This window comes from Myotis davidii, unplaced genomic scaffold (assembly GCF_000327345.1).
Source record: "Myotis davidii unplaced genomic scaffold, ASM32734v1 scaffold514, whole genome shotgun sequence".
Taxonomy (NCBI): domain Eukaryota; kingdom Metazoa; phylum Chordata; class Mammalia; order Chiroptera; family Vespertilionidae; genus Myotis; species Myotis davidii.
This window is the reverse complement of record NW_006286236.1, coordinates 1,727,689-1,736,777: the sequence shown is the minus strand read 5'-3', so window position 1 is coordinate 1,736,777 and position 9,089 is coordinate 1,727,689.

Here is a 9,089-nt window from a genome sequence, read left to right as displayed (position 1 = left end):
CTTGGTTTACATTCTCAGCACAAGCAAACCCTGGAAGCCCCTCTCTGGGGACCAGGGCGCATCCACCTGCAAGGACCACTCCCCAAGAGAAGGCAGGGCCCGGGGTTAGGCAGCAGCAAACAAGGCATGAGCAGAACAGCTATAAACCACCTGGCCAGCCCTAATCTTCCCTGTGGGTCTGGGGTCTAGGCAGGTGGCAGCTTACTTCCAGCTGTCCTTGCTTCCACACTGGCCAGTCCATTCGAGCAATCGAAGGCTTCTCTCCGCCAGCATAAATACCAGCTGTCCTCTGCCTGTCCGCTGTTTATCTGACCACTGGCCAGTTGGCCTCTCCATCCCGGCTCCCCAAACCAGTCTCCCCATCGTGTCACTGCCCTGCTCAGGAACTTGCAATGACTGCCAAGCACAGGGCCTCACCGGCTGCTGGTTCTCAATCTTTTTGCAAACCGTAAACCCATAAAAGGTAAGACAATCTCCCATCAAAATGCAAAAAGGGAGTCACCTGAACTTTGTCCCCTCCTAAATCCTAAATCTGCTGCTGGTTAGGAGTTCACTGACCCAGCCCCGTGAAACCTGAGGATACACTACACCCTTTACAAGATCCCTCCAAGAGAAGGAGGGAAAGGGACCATCATTAAGGATGTTGATATACTAACATAAGTTCTGTTTATTTCCAACCTCACTTAACCATCAAGCACCAAAAAAGAGCTTTTATTACCCCCAGTTTATAAATAAGGAAACAGGCTCAGAGACAGCAAGTCGTTTGTCCAGTCTCCCAGCCGTCATGACGCAGGATCCTAGCCCAGAACTTCCTGGCCCCCAGGCCTGGGCTCTTCCCGGCACACTCGTGCCTGGGGTCTCACGAAACAAAAAGTCAGGCTGGCACCGAAGCTGGGCTGAAACTGTTGATAAGCTGAGTGGGACATGGGGGGCGCAGAGGTAGGCATTCCACAGCATTCAACAAATATTTACTGAGCAAGCGGGCAGGGAGCTGAGAATGGGCCTTCTTGGTGTGGACATGCGGCCTGTCAAAAAGCAGAGCACCGCCCTGGCTGGTGTGCTCAGTGGTTGGAGCATCGACCCACACACTGAAGGGTCACGGTTCAATTCCCAGTCAAGGGCTCTGTACCTGGTTGCAGGTTCGATCCCCAGCCTGGTTGGGGCTTGTGCAGGAGGCAACCAATCTTTCCCCTCCCCGCCTTCCCTTCAACTGGCTCTAAAAAGCAAGGGGAAAAATATCCTCTAGGATTTTTAAAAAGAAAAGAAAAAAAGAGAGAAAAGCAGAGCACATTAAAACTCAATATTCTCACTCCCCTGGCCTGTGAGCCGCTCCAAGCAGCCCATCATTGATGGCCAAATGACTCTGGCCCTCGTCAAACTCCATTTCACCCCAGCAACACCACCCCTGGTGGGACCAACAGCCAAGAACCTATCTGGAGGCCTGGCATCACAGCAGCAGCTGGGCTCCCTTCAGGCTGCAGGCCTGGGCACTCGGCCTACCCTGGACATCGGGTAGACTGTCCGGCCCTTTCATTGGTGGGTCTGTGCTGGAGGGCCATAATGCGCAGGTGACGGGGAAAATCCATCCAACCCACCGCCCTCGGCTGGTCGTTCGACCCGACCTTCAGGCCTCAGAAGGAGGGAAGGGGCAGTTACAGGCCAGCCCTGTCCACCTCCAATACCTATCGGAGACCTGGGGCCAAGCCACAGTTCCTGTAACAGAGGGAGACCCACTGCGTTCCCTCAGAGCCGGACCAACACAGAGGGCCGTGGTGCCAAGGCACCCACGGATGGTGGGCTTAAGGAGTGCCCACTCGCCTCAGTGCCTCTCTCTGGCAGAACTCTTCATTAAACACGGCTGGGCCCTGCTGAGCCAGGCCAAGGACAGAGCTATCTGGTTTCAGCAATTCTGCTGGAATGACGCGGGGGAGCAGTAGTGCCAAGATCAATACACGGGCTGGATTGGTGGGAAGGACCACAGAGGTCACGATAAACAGCGGGGTTGCAGTTAAAGCCCTCCCACCCAGCCCGGGCAGGAACATCACATTCACGGATCCGGAGGCCACAGGGCTGCCGCTGAGCGCCACCTGTATACGGTAAAGAGGCTCCCAGGCCCCAGCGGCTGCTGAGTCTGTGTGCCCAGTGGGGAAGCCGGGGATGCGGACAGGTTACCACACACCTCTAAGGATGCGGGTGGAGTAAGCCACCACCCTCAAGAGGTGTCAGAAATGAAATGCGGGGCACTAGAGAAAGGGTACCAAGGAGGCAGTCTACTCGATGCAGCAGCCAGCATGCAGCCACTTTGCCCGCCCCATCCTGGGACCCTGATAAATAGTCACTCTGAAATTAAAAAGACAAACTGAATGTAATGTAAAGGTTTTCAAAATAAAGAAAAATATCTCCCTAAATTCCTGACCCTCTCCCCCCAAAAAATCAGTTCTCTCTCTCTCTCTCTCTCTCTCTCTCTCTTCTATATATTTTATTGATTTTTTACAGAGAGGAAGGGAGAGGAATAGAGAGTTAGAAACATCAATGAGAAACATCGATCAGCCGCCTCCTGCACGCCTCCTGCACACCTCCTACTGGGGATGTGCCTGCAACCAAGGTACATGTCCTTGACCGGAATCGAACCCGGGACCTTTCAGTCTGCAGGGTGACGCTCTATCCACTGAGCCAAACCGATTAGGGCTCTCTCTCTTTTTAATGTGTCAGTTTTCTCTCTTTTATTTTTTAATGGTCCTTTCTAGTCCTGGGTCACAGACACTTGGTTTTTAACTACCTTAGGCAAAGAGCGAAGTTCACATTTGGTATTTTCCCTACTTCCTGTGACCATTTCCCCCGAGGGCCATAGTCTGCTTGTTGACCATTTTTACCAAAATGCTTCATTTTACAGGTGATGGTGCAGAGGCTCCCAGAGGGAACTACCTCCATTCAGTCACAGAGCTGGGGGAGCCAAGACTCAAACCCAGGACTCCTAACTCCAAGGCCACTTTTAATGGCTACATAATATTCCAAAGTGATTTTTATTAACTCGCTACCTACTAGATTTTTTCCTCTTATATAGTGGACCATCTTGAGATAAATTGCCAGAATTACTGGATCAAAATAATCTGGACATTTTTATGGCCCTGAGATGTGTTATCAAAATGTTTGCCAAAGGGGTTGATGAGCACAGCCTCTGGAGCAGCAGCCACACCAGCACTTAGAAAACTGTCTGCAGGAAAGACCTTGCTGGCTCAGATTAGGAGCCTTCAGGAAGCCCTGGGAACGGGGCGGGGGGTGGGGGGGCTTGGCCAGCCAGCAAGGAGTTAAGGGGAAGGAAGGCACCTCTTTCCCATTGCAGCTCAGATCAGGCTGAGGCAGGCCCTTCCAGGCCCTTCCCATGTGGCTTCCTGTGGGTGCCAGTCCAACTCCAAGAAACCCAAGTAGTTGCCTTTTTAGGCCATAATCGAGAGGACACACCAGAGGCTAAATTAGGACGCTCAGGAAATGATGAAACTGAAAGTAAATAGGTTAACCAAAAACCTCTGCTTTCAACCCAAAATGTAATTCCTCGATTATTTGCCTTCTCCCCTTCTCCGCTGCCATCCTCCCACTCCCCACCCCGCAAAACATCTACTTGGACCTTTTACTCCTTCCTGTTTTCCCAAAGAATCCCCTCTTCCCTTCCTCCCTCCCTCCCTCGGGTTCTCTTTTTACTTACTTGTGTGCTTGTCTGGAAAAGAAACCACTAGCCCCTTAAAGACAGAATTTATTCTACTAGGACAAATCGTTGGTCCAAAGACTGAGCGTTTCCATTCCTAGACAACTAAGATTATGTAAAGCCTTCCATGGGCCAATTCTAGGCTTGGAGCTTTGAAGGCAGCCCAATCACCAAAGATACCAAGCACGGAGGGCCTGCTCATCAGCTCTCTGCTTTCTCACTCACGGCCGGCAATCATTTTATAAGGTGTATGTTGTCACATTCATTTTACAGGTGAGGGAAATGAGGCTCAGACAGGTCCCAAAACCCAGGTTCACACGCAGACCCCTTCGGCTTCAATGCTCTGCTCAGTTTCCACTCAGGTTCCACTGAGAACCCTGGTTAAGCAAACCAGTAAAACAGACATTAATTTGCCAATTTAAAGCTGCAAACCCTATATTCTCTTTGTGCTGGTTTGTACAAGAGACTTCTCCCACTTCTAAACCGCTAAGCAAGATGTAAGAGGATGTGGGACATGGCCTTGGGCGAGCCATTTAAGTTCTCTGAACCAAGGTTCCAGACCAGAGACCCAAGCAGCGTCACCCCAGACCCTGGAGCCCTTTTCCAGCATAATCAATGATGGATGCGAACAGCTCCGGATTGTTTTTCATCCTACCCCCATCCCAGGGAGCACAGGTGGATGTGCCCCTTCTCTTTCTCCTTACAGCCATTGCTTTTTAAATTAATTTCAGAGAGGAAGGGAGAGGGAGAAAGAGGAAACATCAATGATGAGAGTCATTGATCAGCTGCTTCCTGCACGCCCCCTACTGGGGATCCGTCCGAAAGAAACTCGGGCATGTGCCTTGACCGGAAATCCAACCATGACCTCCTGGTTCATAGGTCCATGCTTAACCACAAGGGCCAGGCCAGCCATTGCTTTTGAGTTAAATAAACTATTAAGGAAGGTTCTATGAAAGCAGCTACTGAAATAATAAAGAAAATTTCAAGCCCATTAGATTTACTCAGTCAACCAAATCATACTGAGGATCTATGTGCAAAAACATTGTGACAAAGGTATAAAGGACACTCAAGGAGTTTATCGTGTACTGGATGACACATATCGCTGAAGTGCCAATCTGGGGCTTTATTTAGAGTGGACAAAGCAAGCTCCTGGGTTTTCTGTCCTGTTAACTGCAGCACAACAAGCATGGTGGGCACCCAATAGATAGATGCCATCTGGATTAAGAAGTACTTGCTTGTGACCTTGGGCACATGCCACCTCTCTGGCGCACTGTAAATGCAGATAACATTTCGTGTCACCCTCTTTACCTCACAACCATGTTAGTTCAACACTGAACATAGGTGACAATGAGACAGGACACTTGTCTTTGTGTAACAGTCACTGCAGAGGGGAGACCGTGTAAACAACCAGCTCTACACCAAGGACTCTGCAGGAAGACAGGAGCGAGCAGCTTGCTGTGGAAACAGAGAGAAAGGGGTAATTGAATGGAAAACGTGGAAGCTCGAGGGAGAGTTCATGGAGATGACATTGAAGCTGGATCCTGGAAGATGGACGGAACATTGATGTGAGTGGGGGATGGTAGAAAAGGATCCCAGGCCAAGGGAGAAGAAGGTGCTGTTTTTCACGAACCATAAAAGGACGTGATCAGGTAAGGCAGTGTTTCTCAACCTCAACACTGACCATTTCAGGCCAAGTAAGTCTTTGTTGTGGAGGACTGTCCTGTGCAGTGTAGGATAGTTAGCAGTACCTCTGGCCTATACTCACTAATCAACATAGCACCCCATCCCCAGATATACCAACCAAAAGTATCTCCAGACATTGCTGAAGGTGGTGATTCGGGAAGAGGGGTGGCAAAATCACCCCCAGTTGAGAACCACTAATGTAAAGGGTTAGTATGAGCAAATGTTGAACAGAAGCCAGACCTCAGCTTTGTAAAGACTCTCCCAACAGTGAACTGCACAAGCCCAATCTCTTTAAAACAGAGAAGTCCTCAGAGTAAAATAATTCCTGGGGCCCAAACAATGACCATCATGGACGACACCATCTCCAAGGAGACTGACCCTTGTAATACACGGAATTTAAGGGATCTGCCCAGAACCCACTACTGGACTAGAAAGTAAAGACTCCTAAATGCCTGATTTTTTAAAAAAAGAATCAGGCAAAGGAGGCATATGTGCCTCCCCAGACAGGGCCTGAGTCTCCAGAACCTCTGACACAGTAGTTCAGACAGTGACTCATAAGCAGAGTTCACCAGCATCAAGAGGTCCAGGCGACTAATGGAAGACAGGCAGGCAGCAGCCACACTGCGGGAGGGGGAGGGGTTGCTCCCATGCTGTATCAGCTCATCCCACCATCCTGGGAATGCCATCAAAGGCTATTTTTTAATGGTTTTGGCAAAACAGTGTTAATTCCAGGGATGATACCTAGATGAGTGTTTCCCACCCAGAACTTTCCTCCCAGACCTTGAGCACCGACCAGACGGGTGTCTCCATCCTGGAGGACCCACAAGCACCATCATACCTGAACTCCCCTCTACCCACCTCTGCCCCAACCTGCACTGTCTTCTGGGTCTCCATCTCTAAGAAAGACTGGTCACCTGGTCGCCCAAGACAGTCACTGTAACATCTCCCTGGAGGATGAGAAGTGCCCTGCCAACCCCACCGCTGGTGCCCAGCTCCAGTCCAGGCCCACAGCCCCTCCTTTCTAAGCTGCACAGCTGCCTCCTTACTGCCCTTCCCCTGAGGCTTCCCTGCCCTTCAAATCCACCCGCCTCGTAGCCTACAGGATGACTTGGCAGCTCCATTTCTATTCATGCTACTTCCTACTTTACTGATATCACCACCAGTTCAAAACAGTTGAATAGCTTTACATCTCCAGGACAAAATCTAACCATCCTTGCATGGTGAGAAGGCCCTTGGTGACTCTGCCCATACATCTCCTCCAATGCTCCAGCCCTGCCTCTTCCTCTGCCCTTCTCTGCGGCTTAATCGATTAGGGCTCACATCCTTCTCTGTGCATGCCTGCAGGCCTTGGAAGAAGCTGGTATGTCCTCTGCACCAGGAACCCTTTCTCAAGCCTCAGTCCAAATGCTCTCTCTTCTCGAAGGCCCTCCCCTGTTTGCTGCAAAAACACTTCCCTCCTCTTTGTGTCCCTCCTGCTCTGCGCCCCACACTCATTATTTGCAGTTTTATCTGAGGACAGGAGGGGTCTAGTTCATTTTTATTTCAAATGTCTATAGCACAATGCCTGACCCAGAGCAGGGCTCGGTTAAAGTTTCCTGAATGAATGCATAAGGAACAAGGCAAAAAACGAGGAAGGAGTGGTGGGGAAGGTTTGTTAGAAGCTGGAAAATCCCCTTGAGCTGTACAGAGGGCCAGAGAGTTGGAGAGCTGACCCAAGGTGAAAGCACGCACAGGTCACAGCCACCTACTGTTACAAAACCCAAGCCATTTATGGACTACTTTTTTTTAATGGACTAATTTTCTTATATCCTCAAAACAAAAGGGGGCGGGGAGGATTAGAGCGTTCAATCCACAAAGAGATGCAGGAGTAAAAATTATTTCTTGGTCCCCAAGAAACTTTTCATAAGGTTGACTAAACCATCTCAGTTTTCCGGAAATTCCTAGTGTCCCCTGATTGACCAATGTGGAGGCGCCTACCATCTACCACCAGACACACCCACATAGGACCTCAGCTGGCATAGGCTAGCGGGCAGGAGTCTGCCCTCACTGGGACCCATGGGAAGGCCTCAGGCTGCCCTCCTGCCGCTTCTGGAGAAATACTGAGCAAGTGCTACAGGAGTCAATCTTTGGTGCCAACTCAAAAGGGAGTGACAGAACTTAGAAAAACCACTGCCATGTGGCGCGCCAATTCTTCAAACCCCAAGACAGGTATTTATAATGCACAATAAGAGAATGCAATGGGGTCGAGTTTGGAGTCAGACGTACTGCGTCTGAATCTCCTGCTCACAATTCCTATGATCTCAAAGCTGTTAATTAATACCAGGAGAATCTCCTCGCTCTAGAATAAGAAAAAATGCCTACCTACCATCACAGGGATTGTAACTCAAGTTCCCAGCAAAGAATCCAACACTTAATAATATGAAGTCCCCTCCCAACTCCTGTCTCTTGTCCTCCTGACCTAATTAGTCTTAATTCTTCCTAGAAGGGCACCTGGGGCCTATGAAAAGTTTCTACAAGTTTGGTGACTCCGGGTGGCATCAGTCCAGAGAACAGCGTGGCACAGTATGGTGACTCCCAAGCACGGTGATTTTGCTTGAGGAAAGAGGGTTTCATGGCCCAGGAAGGTTGAGCCCGCTGCCACCCACAGCCTCCCGCAGTCACATGCACACAGCAGTTCTGAGAAGCCTGCCGCAAGGAAGCCCGCTTCCCTCTGTCCGTCAGGCATCAGGCATAGGGCCCAGGAACATTCTGCAGGAAACTTTCTCGATGCTGACCTGAGAAACGCAGGTCTGGTGGGATGTGCGTGAGGCCAGCAGCAGAAGAGCTGGATTTGAGTGTGGCTTGCTACTGCCCAGCTGTGCGGCCCTGCACAGCACTCAGATGCTGCCATCAGGCTCCAACAAAGACAGAGATGTACAGGAGCCTCCTGTAGAAGCAGCAGGGCTATTAAAACAGTTATCTACAGGGAGGGGTCAGCCACTCTGCCCCCAGGGCCAACCTTACAGCAGCTCCCCACCTGAAGGTGCTCATCCTCCCCCCGCTATGAAGTGGGGAGGACCAGGGGCTGCTGAGGACTGGGAGGGCTGCAGAGGGCCCCCTCCCTCCCAACCTCAGGAATGTTGTTTGCTTACAGAAGAAGCTGGGACTTGTTTCCCTTAGCAGTAGTCCAACCCCAGCCTGTGCTGATGCTTAGCAGATAAGAAAACCAGACCAGAGACGGGGCAGAGAGGAATTTAGCACCAGAACCCCCAACCCACCCCCTTTGCCCTTCCCTCCTCAGAGAGAGACCCATGGAGAGACTTCCCAGAACTCCTGAGAGTCCCAGAGAACATGAGAAATGCTGGTATTTGCCTGACTGAAGAAGGCGAGGCCTGCGGTCATTCTGACTTTGCCCTGCACCCAAAGAACCCAGAGCATCAAAAATGGCACCAGAATTTTGTGCATAGATTCCCCTCCCCCTGTATGTGTAAGGAATGGAGGGGTGGGCAACCTGTTTGCAGCTTGGCACACAGGACTCTGGGGGGGAGAGTAGCTGAAGATGAGGCTGGAGGGGATAAACTCAGCAGCTTACCCAGGATCTTATCAGCCATGTGGAGGAATGCAGATTTTATTCTATGGATAAGGAGAGGCCACCTCAGGAGGTGGGAGGTAGGGAGGGTGACATCATTGGATTTGTATTTTTAAAAGATCACCCTCCCTGACC